This window comes from Ranitomeya imitator, chromosome 1 (genome assembly GCF_032444005.1).
Source record: "Ranitomeya imitator isolate aRanImi1 chromosome 1, aRanImi1.pri, whole genome shotgun sequence".
Taxonomy (NCBI): Eukaryota; Metazoa; Chordata; class Amphibia; order Anura; family Dendrobatidae; genus Ranitomeya; species Ranitomeya imitator.
In genome coordinates this window covers 433731162-433756844 of record NC_091282.1, presented here as the reverse complement: position 1 = coordinate 433756844, position 25683 = coordinate 433731162, and the positions used below count along the sequence as shown (strand labels likewise).

Sequence of the window (25683 nt, the reverse complement as noted above, 5' to 3'; positions counted from 1 at the left end):
TTCGCCACCAGAGGAATTACTCCTGGTGAACAAATTCGGCTGACACCCTTCTATACCTGCATATGTTTATTAAAAAATGTGTATTAAAATGTAGCATTAATAAAGATAAAAATATAGCTATAAAATTCTCCTTTTGGATTTATTCTCCTTGGTTCAGTCCAAGTGAGGATATAATGATTATTTCACCATTGTTTTAAAAATCTCATCACAATTTTACATAGTAACATAGTAACATAGTTAGTAAGGCCGAAAAAAGACATTTGTCCATCCAGTTCAGCCTATATTCCATCATAATAAATACCCAGATCTACGTCCTTCTACAGAACCTAATAATTGTATGATACAATATTGTTCTGCTCCAGGAAGACATCCAGGCCTCTCTTGAACCCCTCGACTGAGTTCGCCATCACCACCTCCTCAGGCAAGCAATTCCAGATTCTCACTGCCCTAACAGTAAAGAATCCTCTTCTATGTTGGTGGAAAAACCTTCTCTCCTCCAGACGCAAAGAATGCCCCCTTGTGCCCGTCACCTTCCTTGGTATAAACAGATCCTCAGCGAGATATTTGTATTGTCCCCTTATATACTTATACATGGTTATTAGATCGCCCCTCAGTCGTCTTTTTTCTAGACTAAATAATCCTAATTTCGCTAATCTATCTGGGTATTGTAGTTCTCCCATCCCCTTTATTAATTTTGTTGCCCTCCTTTGTACTCTCTCTAGTTCCATTATATCCTTCCTGAGCACCGGTGCCCAAAACTGGACACAGTACTCCATGTGCGGTCTAACTAGGGATTTGTACAGAGGCAGTATAATGCTCTCATCATGTGTATCCAGACCTCTTTTAATGCACCCCATGATCCTGTTTGCCTTGGCAGCTGCTGCCTGGCACTGGCTGCTCCAGGTAAGTTTATCATTAACTAGGATCCCCAAGTCCTTCTCCCTGTCAGATTTACCCAGTGGTTTCCCGTTCAGTGTGTAATGGTGATATTGATTCCCTCTTCCCATGTGTATAACCTTACATTTATCATTGTTAAACCTCATCTGCCACCTTTCAGCCCAAGTTTCCAACTTATCCAGATCCATCTGTAGCAGAATACTATCTTCTCTTGTATTAACTGCTTTACATAGTTTTGTATCATCTGCAAATATCGATATTTTACTGTGTAAACCTTCTACCAGATCATTAATGAATATGTTGAAGAGAACAGGTCCCAATACTGACCCCTGCGGTACCCCACTGGTCACAGCGACCCAGTTAGAGACTATACCATTTATAACCACCCTCTGCTTTCTATCACTAAGCCAGTTACTAACCCATTTACACACATTTTCCCCCAGACCAAGCATTCTCATTTTGTGTACCAACCTCTTGTGCGGCACGGTATCAAACGCTTTGGAAAAATCGAGATATACCACGTCCAATGACTCACCGTGGTCCAGTCTATAGCTTACCTCTTCATAAAAACTGATTAGATTGGTTTGACAGGAGCGATTTCTCATAAACCCATGCTGATATGGAGTTAAACAGTTATTCTCATTGAGATAATCCAGAATAACATCCCTCAGAAACCCTTCAAATATTTTACCAACAATAGAGGTTAGACTTACTGGCCTATAATTTCCAGGTTCACTTTTAGAGCCCTTTTTGAATATTGGCACCACATTTGCTATGCGCCAATCCTGCGGAACAGACCCTGTCTCTATAGAGTCCCTAAAAATAAGAAATAATGGTTTATCTATTACATTACTTAGTTCTCTTAGTACTCGTGGGTGTATGCCATCCGGACCCGGAGATTTATCTATTTTAATCTTATTTAGCCGGTTTCGCACCTCTTCTTGGGTTAGATTGGTGACCCTTAATATAGGGTTTTCATTGTTTCTTGGGATTTCACCTAGCATTTCATTTTCCACCGTGAATACCGTGGAGAAGAAGGTGTTTAATATGTTAGCTTTTTCCTCGTCATCTACAACCATTCTTTCCTCACTATTTTTTAAGGGGCCTACATTTTCAGTTTTTATTCTTTTACTATTGATATAGTTGAAGAACAGTTTGGGATTAGTTTTACTCTCCTTAGCAATGTGCTTCTCTGTTTCCTTTTTGGCAGCTTTAATTAGTTTTTTAGATAAAGTATTTTTCTCCCTATAGTTTTTTAGAGCTTCAATGGTGCCATCCTGCTTTAGTAGTGCAAATGCTTTGTTTTTACTGTTAATTGCCTGTCTTACTTCTTTGTTTAGCCACATTGGGTTTTTCCTATTTCTAGTCCTTTTATTCCCACAAGGTATAAACCGCTTACACTGCCTATTTAGGATGTTCTTAAACATTTCCCATTTATTATCTGTATTCTCATTTCTGAGGATATTGTCCCAGTCTACCAGATTAAGGGCATCTCTAAGCTGTTCAAACTTTGCCTTCCTAAAGTTCAATGTTTTTGTGACTCCCTGACAAGTCCCCCTAGTGAAAGACAGGTGAAACTGCACAATATTGTGGTCGCTATTTCCTAAATGCCCAACCACCTGCAGATTTGTTATTCTGTCAGGTCTATTAGATAGTATTAGGTCTAAAAGTGCTGCTCCTCTGGTTGGATTCTGCACCAATTGTGAAAGATAATTTTTCTTGGTTATTAGCAGAAACCTGTTGCCTTTATGGGTTTCACAGGTTTCTGTTTCCCAGTTAATATCCGGGTAGTTAAAGTCCCCCATAACCAGGACCTCATTATGGGTTGCAGCTTCATCTATCTGCTTTAGAAGTAGACTTTCCATGCTTTCTGTTATATTTGGGGGTTTGTAATTTTCATAATTAGTATTTTATATATAAGAAAAAAATAAAAATAAAAAAAATCCAAAAGGAGAATTTTATAGCTATATTTTTATCTTTATTAATTCTACATTTTAATACATTTTTTAATAAACATATGCAGGTATAGAAGGGTGTCAGCCGAATTTGTTCACCAGGAGTAATTCCTCTGGTGGCGAAATTGGAAGTGAAGGGAGTAGAATGGGGATGGTTGAATCCATCAAATCAGTTCGTGTCCCGGGATCTCGCACACATTTTTTTTTATTTTTTATTTTTTATACCTTCCACCTTGAAATAAGTGCAATTTTAGTATATTGTTCATCGATTATAATAGTAATGATTTACATATATGTTAAAAACAACTTGTTTCTATGTAATACGGCTTTATTTGAACTTTGACATTGCCTGTCACATGCCAGAAGACTGCTTGGCGCCGTTATTTGAATTCAGAATGTACATAAGCGGGGCAATAGTAGCATGTGTCATATCTTTGTGTGGAAACTTCCTGAAGAAGAAGCCTTTGAGCTTTGAAACGCGTTGAATAAACCACCCGAACACCCTAACAGTATATCTGGATCTATTATTTTGTCGCAGCAGCGCAGATGTAATCCACATTTCATTTATTATAACGGTTCTGAGAGGTCGCAACGCCGACCTGTGGATCTGCAGCAGCTGACAACTACACGCTTGTACTGTGTACTACCAGGTGAGCAGTTCTCTCACAATTAAGAACAATCCTGGGGATAAGACCCTATTTGCGCTTTTTTTGTCTCCTATCTTTCAATACCTCCTGGAGAGTGTTGTTCACTTGGTTGGCTGTTGTGAAAGGGTTTCTCTTCACCATGGACATTATTCTGCGATCATCCACCACTGTTGTTCTCCGTGGGTGCCCAGGTCTTTTTGCATTGATGAGTCCACCAGTGCTTTCTTTCTTTCTCAGGATGTACCAAACTGTAGATTTTGCCACTCCTAATATTGTAGCAATTTCTCGGATGGGTTTTTTCTGTTTTTGCAGCTTAATGATGGCTTGTTTCACCTGCATGGAGAGCTCCTTTGACCGCATGTTTACTTCAGAGCAAAACCTTCCAAATGCAAGCACCACAACTCAAATCAACTCCAGGCCTTTTATCTGCTTAATTGAGAATTACATAACAAAGGGATTGCCCACACCTGTCCATGAAATAGCCTTGGAGTCAATTGTCCAATTACTTTTGGTCCCTTTAAAAACAGGGTGGCACATGTTAAGGAGCTGAAACTCCTAAACCCTTCATCCAATTTTAATGTGGATACCCTCAAATGAAAGCTGAAAGTCTGAACTTCAACTGCATCTGAATTGTTTTGTTTAAAATTCATTGTGGTAATGTCTATAACCAAAATTAGAAAAATTTTGTCTCTGTCCAAATATATATGGACCTAACTGTAGTTGGCAGCAGTATGTCTCTTCCACCCTTTGGTATGCATGTTGGCTCTGATGACGGTGTACACCGGGGGATGCTCACTCACGTTTTTACCATCCTTTAGTTTTGTACTCTACTAGATTCTTTTGTATATTACCTGTTTTTGCAAACTTAGATGTAAATTATATGAAATTATGTGATTTAATAAAATATTACATTTTTCTAATTACGGTACCTATATGCTCCTGGTGTACTCCTATTTTCTATGGTCTGTATGGAGTTGGGTTTCCTTTCGGGTGAGGGTCAGTGTGGCACTATTTAGTGCTCTATCCTCTCTGTGGTATTTAGTATGCTGCCTGGTTTTTGTATCATAGTTTGCTTGTATTTGATATATAGCAGTTTTCTACTGATGAGTGCCTGTGGTTTGGCTCATATCCTTAGTAATGGTTCAAGATTACGGTATAATGGGTCGGATACTGACTAAGGACACTTTAAATATTTTTGAAGAGATCTCCATCTCTATGGAGAACACAAGGCATATAAGGTTCTACCATTTTCTTTGGTAAATTAATACTGTTTCTATGTATTTAATAGGCTCTGCCAACATGTAAGAAATGTCAACCTGACATACTGCAGGTTTGAGAAAATCTTTTTTTTTTACAAATTCTGTAAAAATTCCTAAAGAAAATCTCACCAGCTTTTACTAGAAGGCAATGCCCAGCAGAATATGTCTAAAAAGGCTCTGAAATAGTTCAACCATCTCCAAACAATGGATCTTTTCTGTAAACGGGCAAAACGGAGAGAAGAAAGGTAGACGAAGAAAAAAAAGCGCTACGCTGCTTCTTAAGCGAGCAGATCATCCTTTTATTGTTCAAAGTAAAATCAATGCTTTGGCTTCAGCTTCAGCCGTTATCAGACATTTAGTGATGAAACATATCCGTTCTTTAAATAATGTCAGACAGGAGAAGAGAAGAAAAGAATTTTGGTAATCCCCAAGAATGATTAAAAGCTTCACAGCTGCTGTGCAATATACACTGAACAGTACCCAAAATAAAAAAAAAACTTGCAGGATCAAAAGTAATTTAAAAGGTGGACAGATGGAGCAGATTTCGGACTGAAAAAAAAACCTGTTGTGTATAAAATAGCTGTATGCCATGAATTTTTTTCTATCCTTTAAAGCGTATCCTATGATGATTGATATGGGAAACCCATCACCATGATCATTCACACAGGAATTTTTATTATACATTTTTTGACTAAAGACAGTGCATTATAATAGGATTACTACCCCTCCCAAAGCTGATAGTAAGAGCACGGTCTGCAGGGAGCCAATCTTCCCTTAATACTATTTTTCTATACTACTTTTGGGAAACTAATCTTGATCAAAAGAACCTGAAGACCCACCTCTTCCGACAAGCCTACAACCTGCAGTAACCACCGATCAACCAAACCGCTGCATGACCAGCTCTTCCCTCGCCTACTGTGTCCTCACCCATCCCTTGTAGATTGTGAGCCTTCGCAGGCAGGGTTCTCACTCCTCCTGTACCAGTTATGACTTGTATTGTTTAAGATTATTGTACTTCTTTTTATTATGTATACCCCTCCTCACATGTAAAGCGCCATGGAATAAATGGCGCTATAACAATAAATAATAATAATAATAATCAGGTCACTGCTCAAAAAGTTCATAAACCAGTTAGAACACTATCTACATGGGTTTTTAACTATTCTGCTATGAAGTGGAATGAAAAGTAAATAAATTACTCACCCCAGTGGGTGAGTTTAAAGCCCCACTCCGCCGTTTTTCATTTTATTTCACTGCTGAAGTAGCGGTGTCACTAACGCATGTAAAATACTTACCAGCTGCCATTTTCTTCTGTACTCGGTGCCACTCCGGCCGTTGTGACCTGTCAGTTCATTCCAGTGTTTGCTGGGTGAAGTCACTACTCAATGTAAGACTATTAGATTAAGGCCGGGGTCACACTTGCGAGTGTGATCGAGTCTCTCACATCAATACCCGACACTGTCGCCTGCACTCGGCCCTGGAGTGTGCGGCTGCTGGAGACTGGCGTAATGTCAGTTGTGACGTTAAGACTAGACGCCAGACATGAAAACACTAGTCAGGATGTGACCAGCTCCTTCAGAATCAGGAGTGACACTGGTCACATGCCGTTGTTTGGTATCTAGGCAATGGTGCATAAAGCTGACAGTGAGTATATTACAAACTGCCAGCATTCTACAGCCTAGGCCCAAACAGAAATTATAGAGAAAGCCTGGACAACCTTTAGACTTTACTACAACTTTAATAAAATACAATTCTCCTTTACCACAGGGATATTTATTTCTTCATATATATGATTACATCTGTGTTTGATCATGATGTTAATGGATTATTGTGATACCTAATGACAGCGTTCACATTCAATTATTAGGTAAGTGAATAAATGACAATCTCATAATACAGTTTACCCAAGCTAATGACGGTCTAGAATATTTTCATAAACTGTCCAGATGCTATGTCCTTGTGGGATAATTATGTAACAATGCAGCTTCATAGCTTCATGCACAGGTAATTAGCTTAGTTATCGAATATTCCTTATTTAAGTTCTGGAGAAACTTGGTAGCAACAGTAAACATTTCTTCAGAGAACCAAATAATGAAATGAGCTGTGTCATACTTACAGTGCTGTGCTTTTATGTATCAGCCTGAAGACACAGAGCAAAATGTCACAATAACAACTGCTAATCAATCATAAAATCCATTTATATGACACCTCATTTCAGCACAGTTGTCCAGGGGGCAATAATCATTATGGAGCCTGAAAAAATACACCACTAATATTAATGACACTTGCAAATAAAACCATCTGCATATTGCCTATCAGACCCTGAGCACATCACTTAATCTCCCTTTGCCTAGGGGGAAGGGGGAGATAGATGTGGATATTGAAATATTGAAAATCTGCATATTTTAGGAGCAGTAAGTTTAAAAAATACTGTGATATATTTAAATCTGCATTACTTAATAGTTGCTATAATTCTTATTTAAAAAATCAACAGTACACGTAAAAATACCGTAAGTGACTTTATAATAGATTTTATCAAGTAAATCTGCTTCTTTCTCCAACTGGACTAATCTTTCACTTAATCTGTGGATAAAATGTGCAAAATCGGTATTCAGTAAAAACAGATTCACCAATTACTGAGACATGACAGTTGGTGCTTTTAAAATTCTATGGAGTGGGGAAGGGGAAGAGCTAGAGGTAACACAGACTTTCTGCTGCGAGCTCTCCTAAAATGACAGTTACCGTGCTCCGTAGAACTTGATGAGCACCAACTATTATTAGCTCAGTTAGAAAGTTTCTTATTTTCATGTGTGCTATTGATTTAAGGAACTAAATTGAAACGACGATTAATGTTTAATGGGAACCTGTCAGTAGGATTATGCACAGTAACCTACACCACAGTGTCAGGTCGGCGCCGTTACCTTGGTTTATGAAATCCGTCTTGTGGTTGTTATTTAATCTTTATTTTTAGTTAATGATATGCTCGTGCTGTGAGGCGGCCTGTGGGGGTCTTCATGTGGTGCTCTGATTTTAAAATGGCTCCCACCGTGCCTGCTTAGTAGCAGCTATCAGTGTATATACAGGTGATCTGATAGCTTCTATTGCGCAAGCGCCGGTGGCGCCATCTTGCTAGAAAAAAAAAAATTTCCTCCTCCAAGATGGCACCGCCTGCGCTGTAGCAGCTATTGGATCACCTGCATATACACCGATAGCTGCTACTACACAGTCACGGCGGGGGCGCCATTTTAAAATTGTTTTTTTTTTTTTGCAGTACGTACATACAGTACAGACCAAAAGTTTGGACACCTTCTCATTTAAAGATTTTTCTGTATTTTCATGACTATGAAAATTGTACATTCACACTGAAGGCATCAGAACTATGAATTAACACATGTGGAATTATATACTTAACAAAAAAGTGTGAAACAACTGAAATTATGTCTTATATTCTAGGTTCTTCAAAGTAGCCACCTTTTGCTTTGATGACTGCTTTGCACACTCTTGGCATTCTCTTGATGAGCTTCAAGAGGTAGTCACCAGGAATGGTCATCCAACAATCTTGAAGGAGTTCCCAGAGATGCTTAGCACTTGTTGGCCCTGTTGCCTTCACTCTGCGGTTCAGCTCACCCCAAACCATCTCGATTGGGTTCAGGTCTGGTGACTGTGGAGCCAGGTCATCTGGCGTAGAACCCCATCACTATCCTTCTTGGTCAAATAACCCTTACACAGCCTGGAGGTGTGTTTGGGGTCATTGTCCTGTTGAAAAATAAATGATGGTCCAACTAAACGCAAACCGGATGGAATAGCATGCCGCTGCAAGATGCTGTGGTAGCCATGCTGGTTCAGTATGCCTTCAATTTTGAATAAATCCCCAACAGTATCACTAGCAAAGCACCCCCACACCATCACACCTCCTCATCCATGCTTCACGGTGGGAACCAGGCATGTAGAGTCCATCCGTTCAACTTTTCTGCGTCGCACAAAGACACGGTGGTTGGAACCAAAGATCTCAAATTTGGACTCATCAGATCAAAGCACAGATTTCCACTGGTCTAATGTCCATTCCTTGTGTTCTTTAGCTCAAACAAGTCTCTTTTGCTTGTTACCTGTCCTTAGCAGTGGTTTCCTAGCAGCTATTTTATCATGAAGGCCTTGTGCACAAAGTCTCCTCTTAACAGTTGTTGTAGAGATGTGTCTGCTGCTAGAACTCTGTGTGGTATTGACCTGGTCTCTAATCTGAGCTGCTGTTAACCTGCAATTTCTGAGGATGGTGACTCGGATAAACTTATCCTCAGAAGCAGAGGTGACTCTTGGTCTTCCTTTCCTGGGGCGGTCCTCATGTGAGCCAGTTTCTTTGTAGCGCTTGATGGTTTTTGCCACTGCACTTGGGGACACTTTCAAAGTTTGCCCAATTTTTCGGACTCACTGACCTTCTTTTCTCAAAGTAATGATGGCCACTCGTTTTTCTTTACTTAGCTGCTTTCTTTCTTGCCATAAAACATATTCTAACAGTCTATTCAGTAGGACTATCAGCTGTGTACCCACCAGACTTCTGCACAACACAAATGATGGTCCCAACCCCATTTTTAAGGCAAGAAATCCCACTTATTAAACATGACAGGGCACACCTGTGAATTGAAAACCATTCCCAGTGACTACCTCTTGAAGCTCATCAAGAAAATGCCAAGTGTGCAAAGCAGTCATCAAAGCAAAAGGTGATTACTTTGAAGAACCAAGAATATAAGACATAATTTCAGTTGTTTCACACTTTTATGTTAAGTATATAATTCCACATGTGTTAATTCATAGTCTTGATGCCTTCAGCGTAAATGTACAATTTTCATAGTCATAAAAATACAGAAAAATCTTTAAATGAGAAGGTGTGTCCAAACTTTTGGTCTGTACTGTACATTCATTATGTAACCTAGGGGCCAGGTCAGTGAGGGATCAGTGACCTGTCAGCAGTCTGCATTATGAATACCTCATCAGAGCATCACATGAAGACCCCTCTCCAGGCCCGCCCCGGAGCACGAGCATATCATTAACTACAAACTGAAAATAAAGATTAAACAACAACCACAAGGTGGATTTCATCAACCAATGTCTCATTTTAATCAGTAAAACAGCTCCAACCTGACACTGTGTGTAGGGTACTGTGCACATTCCTGCTGACAATTCCCTTTAATGAATATGCAGGTATTTAAAGGTGTAATTAGAAAATATTCTGTACAAGGCTAAATCTGCATGATAGTATGGAATGCAATGCTGTTACATAGCAATGTGTGAATAAGCATAGTATTGTTGGACATCCATCTGCAAATGTACGCTGGATCACCCAGTCTCTATCACATTCATAAAAGCATGTGATCAGATTTACCATTTAGTATGCCACTAAGGCCAGGAGAGGCATCTTATACTTCTAACTGGCCAAAGGGGCTTAAGAAAGTGTTTCTTCCAGAAGAATAGTGTTCATCCTCCATGAGGACCAGGACTTGGGGTCGCTCTCAGCCAAACCAGTTCCAAACCACTACAATAATTTACCTTACACTGGGAAGGTAAACCAATATACTGCTGTATACTATACTGATAATATAGAACAATATAAAGTCAGTGCATGCTGATTTTACAATGATTGGCTGGAACAAACATGGCCACAGTGGTCCAGGGGTCCTAAGCAGTTCTGCAGTCAATCATATCTCAGCCATCATATGCCCTACATCAGGGGTGTCAAACTGCATTCCTCGAGGGCTGCAAACAGGTCATGTTTTCAGGATTTCCTTGTACTGCACAGGTGATAATTTACTCACCTACACAAATAATGAGTTGGTGATTAAATTATCACCTGTGCAGTACAAGGAAATCCTGAAAACATGACCTGTTTGCAGCCCTCGAGGAATGCAGTTTGACACCCCTGCCCTACATGCTGCATCCATAGGAACCCCTGAACGTGAGAAGCTGGATTTAAGATAAAGTCATGGTTTGTTCTTTATTTTCTAACATTCCCTATTCTAATGCTTTAGTCAGATATTTATTTTTGTCTCACCTGTAAAAAAGGGGCTGTTTATCATCAGTGTACGGGTCAGATTTTCAGTGTTTGGTCATAGTGTCCATTTTTACATCAGTCCTTCATCCACTTTTCTCATAAGGCAAAAAATGTAGTTTACAAGCTTCTTCTACTATTAAATAGGCATAAGGATAGCATCCGAGTGTTGTCCATTTTTTTCACGGACAAACTGATTTGAATGGGCAGATCAAAAATCATTATGTCTTTGTTTATGGGAATACTCGCCAAAAAAAACCTGACATCTGAACAGCTGCATAGATTATAATGGGAATGGGGTTCTATCTACTGAAAACACAAATAGCACACGTACGTGAAAAAAGGGACATCTGAATGTAGCGGAAGGAAAATTATGTAAAATTCTAAAAAACTAAGCAATCTACGTGGGCATGCTGGTCATAGGAAGCTGAATAAAATGATACCTTGATATCTGCAATCTGATGTCTTATTCCAGAGAAATCCACGTTTTTCTTAATATGTAAATGTGTTGTTAAACAATAACTGTTGTTTTAAGTTCTATTTCATAAATCGATAGATAGTACACATGAAAATAAGCCGCTTTGTAACTTGTCTTATCAGAGAATTGTCCTTATTTCTCTGCCAAAATTGCTGTCATTATCAAAATTCTCAATTTGGAGGTAAAATCTGAATTCAGTGCAGACAGACTTTCCCATTACTGAGATAGGAGATGAAAGATGCTACTGATGAGATTCTTTATAGATGGAGGGAGAAGCAAGAGACAGAGCTCCACCACCTCCTATTTAGATTTTCTTTAGAATTTTATCAGTTGAAACTGCCATCTCCTATATCAGTAATGGGAAAGTCTGTCTGCACTGAATACTGATCAATTTTGGCAGAGAAAGAATTGTTGATTGTTTTTATGTGTACTATCGATTTATGAAATAAAAATTAAAATGATGGCTACACTTTTAAGCTCTATGAGCCAGACAGAGATCTCCCTGAGAATCGTCCTCCAAAGCTTATTTTAAATGAAAGATGGAGTTACCAGTGTGAGACATGTAATAACTGACAGTCTGATCTCACTGCAGAGCTGTGTCTGATAACAACTAACACAGTACAGCAGAGTGGATCTGTCTCAGAACAAACACAACAAGCACATTTGGAGTTGTCTTCTCACAGTGCCGTCAGCTCTGCTGTACTGCCCTTCTTCCCTCACACTGGCTGCTTATGGGATGGAAGCTGAAACACTATGATAGGAGAAACGCAACTACAAATGTGATTGTAATGAGATAAAGTTCACTTGTAGTATACTGTGTTAGCTCTGGTCTCACTGCAGAGCTGTGTGTGATTATGAGAGAAAAGTGTTAGGCTTCTTTCACACTTCCGTCGCTAAGGGGCCGTCGCCATGCGTCGGCCCGACGTACCAACGGATGTTGTGAAATTTGTGCACAATGTGGGCAGCAGATGCAGTTTTTCAATGCATCCGCTGCCCATTGTAAAGTCCAGGGAGGAGGGGGCGGAGTTCCGGTGGCACATGCGCGGTCGGAAATGGTGGATCCGATGTACGAAAAAACATTCCCTTGAACGTTTTTTCGTGATGACGGTGCGCCAAAACCCGACGGATCCAGTACACGACGGACGCAACGTATGGCCATACGTCGCGATCCGTCGGCAATACAAGCCTATGGGCAAAAAAACGGATCCTGCAGGATCCGTTTGTTGCCCAAAACGACGGATTGCAACGGATCCAAAAAAAACGCCAGTGTGAAAGTAGCCTAAGTCATTACCTATCACACTGGTAACTCCCCTTTCATTTAAAATAATCCCTGGAGGCAGACTCTCAAGCAGATCAGTGTCCGGCCCATAGCCTGGAACAGCTCATTTACATATAAGAAAAATGTGGATTTCTCTGAAATAAGACATCAGATCACAGATATCAAGGCATCGTTGTATTCAGCTTCCTATGACCTACATGCCCATATAGACGGCTTAGCAGGGCTGATCTACTACTGATAGACACTCTGGGTGATGGTTCATTTCTTGCTCTTTCGCTTTTTTCCTCACATTCTTCCAAGAGCCATAAATGTTTTATCTTTCTCTTTACATTGCTATATGAGAGCTTGTTCTTTGTAGGATGAGTTGTGGCGAACAAAAGTAGAACTGTTGAAAAAGAGTGGTTTATGACGCCATTTCCCGAGATACACAAGTTATTTATTTATACGAGACGAATCTGACATTTTGATCGATATCATTTGCAGGCACATACATTTTGATTGCTTTTTTTCTTTTGGGGGGGGGGAGAAAATGCAGAGACTGAAACACGTAAATTCTGACAATTTGATATTTTTTACATTTTATTAAGTGTCCCCCTAAAAGGGATTGAGACTTGTGATATCTTGATTGCTATACGATACACTGCACTATTCTACATTTACTGCTCTTCTATGAAACCCGGCCACAGCCTGAGCTCTATAGGAAAAATACCATGGCAGACATGGAGGCCAAGACAACTTGCCGATTGTGTTGAGTCGGGGAGCAATGGTCTACGGACTGACAGCAGTCATCTTGGAGACATTTTAAATGCTGCTTATTCTTGAAAGTGGCATTTAATAGGTTAAACTAATGTGATCATAGCTAGTTAGGCAGCATTAGTTACTCTTGGATGCGTAGTACAGCTGCATGGAGAAAGGTATTGAGTCCTCTCCATATAGTGATAGCACATAGTCACAGTAAACATCCTGTGGTTGCCGCTAAGGGGTTGAAGGCAGAAAATGAAATACAGTTAGGGCCAGAAATATTTGGACAGTGACACAATTTTCGCGAGTTGGGCTCTGCATGCCACCACATTGGATTTGAAATGAAACCTCTACAACAGAATTCAAGTGCAGATTGTAACGTTTAATTTGAAGGGTTGAACAAAAATATCTGATAGAAAATGTAGGAATTGTACACATTTCTTTACAAACACTCCACATTTTAGGAGGTTAAAAGTAATTGGACAAATAAACATAACCCAAACAAAATATTTTTATTTTCAATATTTTGTTGCAAATCCTTTGGAGGCAATCACTGCCTTAAGTCTGGAACCCATGGACATCACCAAACGCTGGGTTTCCTCCTTCTTAATGCTTTGCCAGGCCTTTACAGGCGCAGCCTTCAGGTCTTGCTTGTTTGTGGGTCTTTCCGTCTTAAGTCTGGATTTGAGCAAGTGAAATGCATGCTCAATTGGGTTTAGATCTGGAGATTGACTTGGCCATTGCAGAATGTTCCACTTTTTGGCACTCATGAACTCCTGGGTAGCTTTGGCTGTATGCTTGGGGTCATTGTCCATCTGTACTATGAAGCGCCGTCCAATCAACTTTGCAGCATTTGGCTGAATCTGGGCTGAAAGTATATCCCGGTACACTTCAGAATTCATCCGGCTACTCTTGTCTGCTCTTATGTCATCAATAAACACAAGTGACCCAGTGCCATTGAAAGCCATGCATGCCCATGCCATCACGTTGCCTCCACCATGTTTTACAGAGGATGTGGTGTGCCTTGGATCATGTGCCGTTCCCTTTCTTCTCCAAACTTTTTTCTTCCCATCATTCTGGTACAGGTTGATCTTTGTCTCATCTGTCCATAGAATACTTTTCCAGAACTGAGCTGGCTTCTTGAGGTGTTTTTCTGCAAATTTAACTCTGGCCTGTCTATTTTTGGTATTGATGAATGGTTTGCATCTAGATGTGAACCCTTTGTATTTACGGTCATGGAGTCTTCTCTTTACTGTTGACTTAGAGACAGATACACCTACTTCACTGAGAGTGTTCTGGACTTCAGTTGATGTTGTGAACGGGTTCTTCTTCACCAAATTAAGTATGCGGCGATCATCCACCACTTGTCATCCGTGGACGCCCAGGCCTTTTTGAGTTCCCAAGCTCACCAGTCAATTCCTTTTTTCTCAGAATGTACCCAACTGTTGATTTTGCTACTCCAAGCATGTCTGTTATCTCTCTGATGGATTTTTTCTTTTTTTTCAGCCTCAGGATGTTCTGCTTCACCTCAATTGAGAGTTCCTTTGACCGCATGTTGTCTGCTCACAGCAACAGCTTCCAAATGCAAAACCACACACCTGGAATCCACCCCTGACCTTTTAACTACTTCATTGATTACAGGTTAACGAGGGAGACGCCTTCAGAGTTAATTGCAGCCCTTAGAGTCCATTGTCCAATTACTTTTGGTCCCTTGAAAAAGAGGACGCTATGCATTACAGAGCTATGATTCCTAAACCCTTTCTCCGATTTGGATGTGGAAACTATCATATTGCAGCTGGGAGTGTGCCCATATTATATATATAATTGTATTTCTGAACATGTTTTTGTAAACAGCTAAAATAACAAAACTTGTGTCACTGTCCAAATATTTCTGGCCCTAACTGTAGATCTGTACTACTTTTTGCGACATTTGCTGACTTTACACTTAATAATTCTGTCCAAAGGACAGTGTTGGGAGGCCCACAAACACATCATAGAATAACTGGCGGGTTCAGAACACTTTGATCTAATGCTCATGAGAATTTCAAATGTGTTAGGGCATGGATATTGATGACCTATCTACAGGTTAGATCATCAACAGCAGATCGGTGGAGGTGAGAACTCCACCAATCAGCTGTAATTTGCTCCATCAGCGCAAAAGAATAGAAGCTGTACTTTAGTACCCAGCAGCGGCGACTACACTTCAAAAGGAGCTGTGCTCAACCACTCTGTTTACATTATTTACATCACTACCAGGGCAAATAATAGCTGAGGCGGTGGCCTCCGGGAACATGGGCGCCGGGAAAATGGCCGCCGGTCCGGCGCATGCTCAGATTCAGATCTCGTTGCCGGGATCTCTTTGACGAGATCTTGGGACGAGATCTCTTTGACGAGATTTGAATCTGAGCGTGTGCGGGCCCGGCGGCCATTTTCCCGGCGCCCATGTTCCCGGAGGCCACCGCAACATGCCATTAACGGATGAGCGGGGGCCTACGGGCTTTGACGATATGCCGGCGGAGCCCCCCACGGAGCACAGAGAGCCGCTGCCACTGCCCCGAAGCACAGCCCGCCACCACCACACCACAGAGCCCAGCCGCACCAGCATGGGAAGGGAGGCTGCATCAGGACCGCCGCTGCTGCCACTGCCACATGATTTGTAAGTATATTACGACCATAAGAAGCACCCCCATTTGCCCCTAGCATTTTTGGGGGAAAAAGTGCGTCTTGTAGTCCGAAAAATACGGTAAGCCCTGACGAAGCCACTGATGCGAGGGTAAATCTGAACATAGCCTAATACATATGAGCAGCTATAATGTGATTTTTTTGATTGTAAGCATACTAAAATTAAGTGTGTATTGTTACAAGTCAGTCCCAGATCTGTCAGCAGATTTCTGAATACAAACTCCATCCCGAATAGATCTCAGTGCTGAGGAGACTGGTATAAACACTTTTAAATCCAATGTGACAGGGTCACTGGCGCCGTAGGTGAGGGGGGATATGTGTCGTAAAGGTCCTTATCTTCCGTGATGTGAAACCCATAAGCTTTCCTCCAGCATAATATGTGCTGAGAGTAAATCAGTCGTTTCCAGGGTCTGGCTTTCATGGTGGGCAGTACGCATACTCACCATATCTCCACCTCAAGGGTGTGATTGGCAGGAGTTAAAGCTTCACCCAGTGTATTTGTCTGTCTGTGTTGTTTTGGAGGAAGGAGGCCTCCAAGCTGAAGCTACAGTGAGAGCTGCTGTGTGTTTGTCCCAGAAGCCAGGAGCCATACTGGGAAAGACTTTGTATGGACAACTTTTTATTTTCATTTGTTCCAGAAATACTATTTTGGGCTTTATGGTTTATGAAGTAATAAACCACCCAAAGACTTTAACCTAAAGTGTTCCTGTGTCTACCTCAGGGAGCAGCTAAATGAGTCGACCTTCCATACCATGTAAAGAATGACTGTATAATCCTTTGTGAAAGTTTTCCTGTCTATTATTAAAATGCAACTTATAATTTAAATTAAGTAATTTGATGATTATACAACATACAGTAAGTACACCAGCTTCATCAAGTCTAATTATCCACTTTATAATGTGTACAGATTCTACAGTCAAGTTTGCTGCCAGATTCACTTTAAGTGCTCATTCTCGCACGGCAATACCTGGCGCTGCTGCCGGCACTCAGATCGGAGCATACGGCCGCATAGCAATACATGCAGCCGCACGCTCCGCTCCTCTGTGCCAGGTGCAGTGCCGGGTATTGCGAGTATGAGCCCTAAGAATATGTTCAGTATTTGGGCAATATTTTACCTCAGAATCTGTAAGCCAAAACCAGGAGTGGGTGATAAATACAGAAGTGGTGCATATAGTTCTATTATACTTTTCCTCTGACTGTTCCACTCCTGGTTTTGGTGTACAAACACTTATGTGAAATACTGACCAAATATTGCTAGTGTGAACTTGGACTAAGTCTCATAACTGGAAAGCAAAAATTCTTCTGAACCTACTGGGAAATTTAAGAAAGTAATGCACCCTGCCAGATGTATTAACGCTGAGGTTTGGGTACATTTTGACTTACAAACTGGCTTCTGATATAACGTTGACAAATGCTCCCGGCTGCAATGGGAAGCCTGCATTAAAGTGATGGTTCTGCCAGAGGGAGAAGTGTTACTAGGCTTGGAGCCAAACCACTGTACTGTCAACCTTTTGTAAAGTGCACTCACATAATAGAAACCCTTCACTTGAGAAAAGGCATGACAGGAGCGTGGATCTGCTGACTGAGGAGGGAACAATATCTTAAAGAGGACCTTTCAGTATTTTTTAATAAATAAATGCACTTAAATGGTTTGTCTCAACTTCTCACATTTTTAAAAACCAAGCAACTTTGCAATTTACCTTGTATCAAAAATCCTCACTTTTCTCAAAAACTGAGGCATTTTTAATGTTATAGTTTACAGCTTGTTGCCTAGGTTACCTCTGCAGTCTATGAAAGTGGCCAGCGACCACAAGACCAGGCTACGCTGATGACAGTAGAAGTGGGCACACGTGGTCTAGGAGTAGCGCTAACTGCAAGTCTCATCATCTTCGCATGGTCTCCCTGCAATGAGCGAGGCCAGGCTACGTTGATGACAGTAGTAGTGAGCACACATGGCCTAGGAGTAGCACTAACTACAAGTCTCATCATCTTCGCATGGTCTCGCTGCAATGAATGAGACCAGGCTACGCTGATGACAGTAGTAGTGGGCACACGTGGCCTAGGAGTAGCACTAACTACAAGTCTCATCATCTTCGCATGGTCTCGCTGCAATGAATGAGACCAGGCTACGCTGATGACAGTAGTAGTGGGCACACGTGGCCTAGGAGTAGCGCTAACTGCAAGTCTCATCATCTTCGCATGGTCTCCCTGCAATGAGCGAGACCAGGCTACGCTGATGACAGTTGTAGTCAGCACCCGCCGTTTGAATCACGAGTATTAAATAAATATTTTTTAAAAACAAACAGCGAGGGGTCCCCCTTCATTTTCCTAACCAGCTGATGGAATGCCAACAGTTGGGGGCTGATGTTAATATTATGAGAAGGGGCCAACAGCCATAAAGGTTCCCAGCCTATGAATAACAGCTTACAGCTGTTTGCTTAGCCTTTACTAGTTATTAAAGGAGAGATTTTAAAAAATTAAGTTAGGTCCCCCTATATTTACTAACCAGCAAAGGCTAAACAGACAGCTGCGAGGTGGAGAAGGGACATGGATATTGGCCCCCTCCCAGTCTAAGTACACCAGCCATTAGATGTTCCAACTCTGACGCTTAGCCTCGGCTCTTCCCACTTGCCCTAGTGCGTTGGTAAGTGGGATAATAGTTTTGGGTGTGATGAAAAGGCATCTTTTCATCACAAAGTTCTCACACAGCGAGCGGTGATGTCAGTAAGGTTATAGCAGTTCACAGGTCAGCTCACACAGAGCTTACCGTGGGAACCGCTGCCTGTGACCGGCAGTAACCTTAATTATGTCACCGCTCGTCACTGTAGCTGTGTTCTGACGCCAAGTTCAGTGTGTTCTGGCTGACGTGCTGAGTGGTCACATTACTGATGTCACCGCTCACCACACCATCTTGAATGTAACAGAGTTGGGAATCATCGTAGGACCTCATCACTATGGATAAAAAGCAGACAGGTGAAGATTGCTTTGATTTTTTCTAGGTTAATAAATAAGTAAAAGAGGGCTGGGGAGTGTTTTTTTTCCATTAAAGCACTTTTCTATATGTGTAACTTTATTAATTTTGCTACAGGGTTAGTAATTGGGGTGTCTTATAGACGCCTCTCCATTTCTAACATCTGGGCTTGATGTCAGCGGACATAAAACAACCGATACCAACCCCAAAACTATTATCCCACTTGCCAACACACCAGAGCAAGTGTGAAGAGCCTGAATTGGGGCGGCTGAGGGCTGGTGTTCTTAGTCTGGGAGGGGGGCCAATATCCATCGACCCTTCCCAGCCTATTAATACCAGCCCGCAGCTGTCTGTATAGCCTTTGCTAATTAGGAAATATAGGGGAGACCCACGTCATATTTTTGGGGTTCCCTCAATTTTAATGACCAATAAAGGCTACACAGAGAGCTGTGAGCTGTTATTAAAAGGCTGGGAACCTTTATGGCTATTGGCCCCTTCCCAGAAACATAACACCAGCCCCAGCTATCTGCTTTCCTTCAGCTGGTTAATAAAATTAAGGGGGCACTAAGCCTTTTTTTACATTTATTTATTTAAGAAATACAAGTACAGAAAAATAAGCACGTAAAGCACTGATTATATATCACACTGACAAATTTCTATCTATTTATCTATCGATGTATCCATCATGTTCCTCATTGCTATTTATCTCTATCTTTGAACATCTTTAATACATAACAATATTTTATTTCTATGCCACATTTAATTCTTTAAGTGTGACACTGACAGCACATGTATGTGGACAGCACACGGACACATGGATGTCACATACATACACATGGATAGCACACGGACAAGCACCACAGATCTAACCAGTTCTTTTTTTTCTAGTACTGGACTCACCAGCACATGTGAAGGGGGCCTAAGAGAATAAGACTCTTAGGCCCACCTCCTGGTAATGCAGGCAAAAGACAGAGGAGGGGTGCTCTTCTGAAGGCTGCAGATTAGAACACCTCTTAGATCTGATGAGGCTGGTGTATTTACTTTGAAAATCCATGTCAGAATGGCTGTGTTATACTTCTTGAAAGTTTTATCTCTTGATATTAAACTACTGTATGATGATAACACTCGTGAAGCATTTTTTATTGTGATGTTCCTCTCTTCATCCAACTGACACTATCCAAACAGAGCTGACAACGTGAACCTGCATTAAGACTCCTACTAACATGGAAAATGGGTGGCATACAATTGTAGGAGAAATAACAAAGGAATAATACAAGACAGGTGCTGGCGAATTGCCGTTTCATGCATTCTCTAAAACAGATATGCCGGCATAGTGGAAAGATCCTTGCTAAATTGCAGTACAGAGTATTGGGTATTGGGTATTAGCAATGAAGAACATTTGCAAAAAAAAAACAAAAAAACTACAAACATTCTAATAAGCATGTGTGTATAAACGTCCAAATAACAAACCCAGGCAAACTAGAAAAATCAATAATGGACTTGAGTGTGCTGAATAAAGTTTGAATAATGATTTCAGGGGAAGCTCTGAGGACAAACATTTGTCAGGCTGATCAGCTTGCTGCTAACCATATATACTGATCAATACCTAATCTATAAGATGCACGCGGAGATAGCAAGTCCTGCAGAAGCCATATATAATCCGAGCTGTGAACTGGCAATGATGGCCATCACTTTTAACAAGCTACACAATACGTATTACTTCCTTTATGACACATTACACCCCATTACTATCAGCTAAGGCTACGTTCACATTTGCGTTGTGCGGTGCTGCGTCGGTGACACAACGCACAACGCAAACCAAAACGCATGCAAAACGCATTGTTTTGCGACGCATGCGTCCTTTTTTGGCATGATTTTGGATGCAAAAAAAAAAAAGTAACTTGCTGCGTCCTCTGCGCCCTGACGCGTGCGCCAAAAAAGACGCATGCATCACAAAACGCAATGCAACGCATGTCCATGCGCCCCCATTTTAAATATAGGGACGCATGACGCATGCGTCGCCGCGGCTGCGCCCGACGCAGCCCGGCAGAACGCAAATCTGAACGTAGCACTCAGTACATAGTGGATACTGTAGGTCTAATTAAAATGCAAATGCAATTTTACAGTTACATCTCATTCCTTCTCTTGGTGTAGTAGTGCCGCTTCCACAGGACAGATAGCTTCACATGCCCCGACTCAGCAAGCGGCAAATGATTTGGCATCTCAAGCAGGCTGTTCATTTAGCCCTGGTATATAACATGTAGAATAGACAGAATATAAGATTCCATCTTTTTTGTCTTGCAATGGTTAATAATGTTCTGCCAGTGCAGGATTCTGCAGTCACATACATACAAAGAACTTCCTTAGTGTGCCACAAGGGATCTTTAAGCTTCACAAGTGAATCTGTCGGAATCTACGACTAGCCTAGTTTTCACACAAAGTTTTTAGGGCATTCTGTCCATATTCTAATAATATCACTTTAATTTATGTAGACAATAAACTTTCTTTTGCTGAATTCTGCTGGTCAAATGCCACGGAAGATCAATCAAAGCAATGTAGGGTCAGGAGAGGGGGACAGTAACATTACTAAAAGTCTAAACTGTCAAATATGCTAACACAAAAAGAATTTGGACAATCCTTTTAAAGCCAAGCTTAATAAGAAATTAAGAAATAAACAGATCTCTGAGATCTGATGAGGCTGGTGCATTTACTTTGAAAATCCATATATGAATGGCTGTGTTATCCTTTTCTCAAAGTTTTACCATCTGATATTAAAGTGAGCATTTTGAGTCAAGCCACTGCTGGAGTCATCGATTGCTCATATTAATTTTAGGAATATGGTTTAATTCTGTTGTGGATTTTCATAGCAAGTGCACCAGTACATAAGCATGTCCTCATGTAATTAGATAATCATGGGAGGAGCCAGTAATGGGACACCTTCACAAACTGAGATTACGTTCAAAACTGATCCTTAAAGTGGTTGTCCTTGGGATAAAATATATTTTTTAGAATGGCTAAAACTAGGTAAAATAAGTATGCCAATGGTGCCATGCTAAGCCAGTGATTGGCTGAACAGGCAGTTATGGCCAGGAGGTAGAGATCAGCGGGTCAAGGTAAATGTTAGAATTAGATCTATGACAAAATTATTTAATTTAAAAATAATTTATATCCAATAGGCAACCTGACAAGGGTGCATTCATATACTTTTTAATGTAATTTTTGAAGCCAAAAATAGAAATGGCTAGTTGTTAAGAAATCATATTTTATTTCCTTCTGCTAATGATTTATTCCAGTTTCCGGGGTGTGCGGTGCCTGGAAGAAATCCCTGCCTCCTGTCTCCATTGTAATACTACCCCCCTCCCATGCACGTCAGTTACGGCCCCGCCATCCTGCACTCCCTCAGAAATACATACCTCTTCGTCCCTTCGATGAGAACTGCATTCAGAGAACTTCTTTGCAGGCGCCGGTGACTTCCGCTCCAGTGTGCGCTGATAAGGTGCTCTCCCCACTTCCTCCCTGCATAGTCATCGCCATGTACACATGGTTCCTAGTGATGATTATGCAGGGACGAAGTGGGGAAAGAATCTTATCGTTGCGCACACCGGAGGTTGCGCAGAAGATCCCTGAATGCAGTGTCCATAGAAGGGAAGAAGAGTTATGGACTTTTGAGGGCGCAGGTGCAGGATACCGGGGCCACAACTGACGTGCATGCGAGGGGGGGTAGTATTACATTGGAGACAGGAGGCAGGGATTTCTTACAGCATCGCACGCCTTGGAGCCTGGAAGAAATCAATAGCAGAAGGAAGTAAAATTCGATTTCTCAACAAAAAGACCATTAATATGAGGCATACAGGTAGGAATAGTTTAGCATTTCTATCATGTATGCCCATATTGATAGGTCATATACGTCCTAGGGAGAGACAGATTCCCAATACAAGAGTACAATCTTTCATATGTACTTCAAGTACCTTTTCTAATCTACGTCTGATATTGGATTTAAAAACTGCATTAAAACGGTATGTGTGAAAGTATTCTTAGGATGAAGGAAAATGTAATATTACATGACACCCGTTAAAAACAATGGTTGTCTAAACAATGTACAGTTGTGTGAAAAAGTGTTTGCCTCCTTCCTGATTTGTCACACTTAAATGTTTCAGATCACCGAACAAATGTAAATATTAGACAAAGTTAACACAAATAAACAAAAAATGTTTTTAAGTTAAGGTTCATTATTAAGGGAAAAAGAAATCCAAACCTAGAGGGCCCTGTGTGAAAAAAATAATTGTCCATTAAACCTAATAACTGGTTGGGCCACCCTTAGCAGCAACAACTGCAATCAAGCATTTGCGATAACTGGCAACGAGTCTTTTACAACGCTGGGTAGGCATCTTGACCCACTCATCCTTGCAGAATTGTTGTAATCCAGGCTCTCCATGCGTGTCGTGACTAACACAGCCGTGACACATGCAGCTGCGGAGCCGAACAGCTGATCAGCTAGCGCGATCCAGGAAGCCGAGTTATTCGGTAAGCGCTATAGCTTGCTGAATAAGACCTGACCCAATCAAATTCCCTTATCTCTAGTTAACAGCGTTATGATGCAGTCCGGCACCTGCACGTAGCCGAATGCAACAGGGAGAAAATTATCTTTATTCTTTCCACCAGCATTCGGTAATCAGCCATGGAGGCGGGGGCGCCGTTAACCTGCAGATTAACCCCATATTATTTCTGGCGACAGGTTCCCTTTAACTGAAAACAACCAGTACAATTAAGTCTCTGATGACAATGCTTTTTTCCATTTACATAAATTTGTGGTGTCCATTCCACAACCCAAAAGTGTGTACAATTCCCCCTTCACCCACCAAAGGTCAAAAGAATGTCCTTTTAGATTTACCCAAGCATGTATGCTACAAGTTTTTACTCTCAACCACGGTATACTGCAGAGCAGCAGATTTTGGTTCCGCATAACAAAAAAATGTAATATTGAGGCTTGTGGGTAATCCATGCCCCTATATGGCACCTGTCATGTATTTTTGTTCAGCACAAAGATTTTTCGTGGTGTACATGCTAAATGTAACGATAAAACACAATGTGAACAGAACCTAATTTTAACAAAGCAATAATCAGTCCAATGAGGTTAAAATCAAACTGTGCTTACCATATTTTTTGGACCATAAGACACACTTTTTTCCCAAAAAATTTTTTGGGGGGAAAATGGAGGTGCGTCTTATGGTTGCAATACTTACAAATTCTGTGGTGGTGGCAGCGGCGGCGGTCCCGATGCAGCCTCCCTTCCCAGGCTGGTGCTGCTGTGGCAGTGCGGCAGGGCTCTGTGGTGTGGTGGTGGCGGGCTGTGCTCTGGGGCAGTGGCAGCAGCTTTCTGTGCTCTGTGAGGGATCCACCGGCATTTCGTCAAAGCCCGGAGGCCCCCGCTCATCCGTTAATGCAGTGTTGCGGTGGCCTCCATGACAAGATCTCATTGCCGAGATCCAAATCTGAGCATATGCCGCCCCCGGCCCGGCGGCCATGTTCCCGGCAGCCATGTTCCCAGAGGCCACCGCAACATGGCATTAACGGATGAGCGGGGGCCTTCAGGCTTTGATGAAATGCCAGCGGAGCCCCCCCATGCAGCACAGAGACCTGCTGCCACTGCCCTGGAGCACAGAGGCCCTGCCCCGGAGCACAGAGCCCCTGCCCCGGACCACAGAGCCCCTGCCCCAGAGCAGAGAGCCCCTGCCCCAGCACAGAGCCACCACCCCTGCCCCAGCACAGAGCACCACACCAGCCTGGGATGGGATTTCCCGGAGGCCACCGCACCAGCCTGGACCACCGAACGACCCCTGTGACCACTCCTCCACCTGTGCCGATCCCTTCACTGGTAAGCTGAATTCGGACTGTAAGACGGACCCCTATTTGACACATTTTTTCCCCTATTTTCCTTCTGAAAATTTGGGGTGCGTCTTATAGTCCGAAAAATACGGTAATTATCGACCTTAATATGGCAGGACATACCAGTCCAGATTTTGTGAACATGGGAGTGAATATTGCTAATGCAGTCACTGTGACAAAAAGCATGAAAAATTAAAAATTCATTGACACCATCCCACTAAACATGTAAAGTTATTCACTTGAAGTCTGAAGCGATTTTATATATGCCTGCAAAATATAGTGAGACTCAGAGTTGAGAAGAATAAATTCTGCTTAGAGTTTCCATGCACACAGCAGTTCATGCCATACTTACATTTATAAAGTAAACCACAAGATAGTACTAAATGCATGTCTATGTACAGAATTAGAAACATATACAAAAGGTGATAAATGCCATATTCAGGATGTGTGCAATACGGATCCGGAATAGAGTAGTGTACGTCAGCCCAAAGGGGCCAAAACAAGCAGTGAGATTCTATGAGCTGCTGAGGCCAAAGGTGTAGATGGAGAAGAAGTGAGAAGGTGGTGTGCAAGTGGGAGATGCTGAATGTCTGGTCTGTTAGGAATGACGAGATCCAAGATAGGGCCAAGTCTGTGATGCCAAGAGATGAGAGAGTCTGTAATAATAGGCAATGGTCCACTTTGTCAAAGGCCGATGGCAGGTCTAGGTGGAAGAGGACAGAGTAGTGTTACTTGGCTTTGGCGGTCAATAGGTCATTGACCTATCCCTAACGACTGGTGTCTTCCACTCATGCTTCAAACATGCCTCAATCAAATCCATCCTCAAAAAGCCCTCTCTTGCCCCATCC

At 41.7% G+C, this 25683-nt stretch overlaps 1 protein-coding gene and 1 pseudogene across 2 annotated transcripts in view; both read right to left on the bottom strand.

Annotated features, from left to right (window-relative positions):
• Positions 1-25683, bottom strand: part of APBA1 (amyloid beta precursor protein binding family A member 1) — a 279089-nt gene that overhangs the window by 210549 nt on the left and 42857 nt on the right. The window lies entirely within an intron of this gene.
• Positions 8349-24489, bottom strand: LOC138670918 (uncharacterized; annotated as a pseudogene).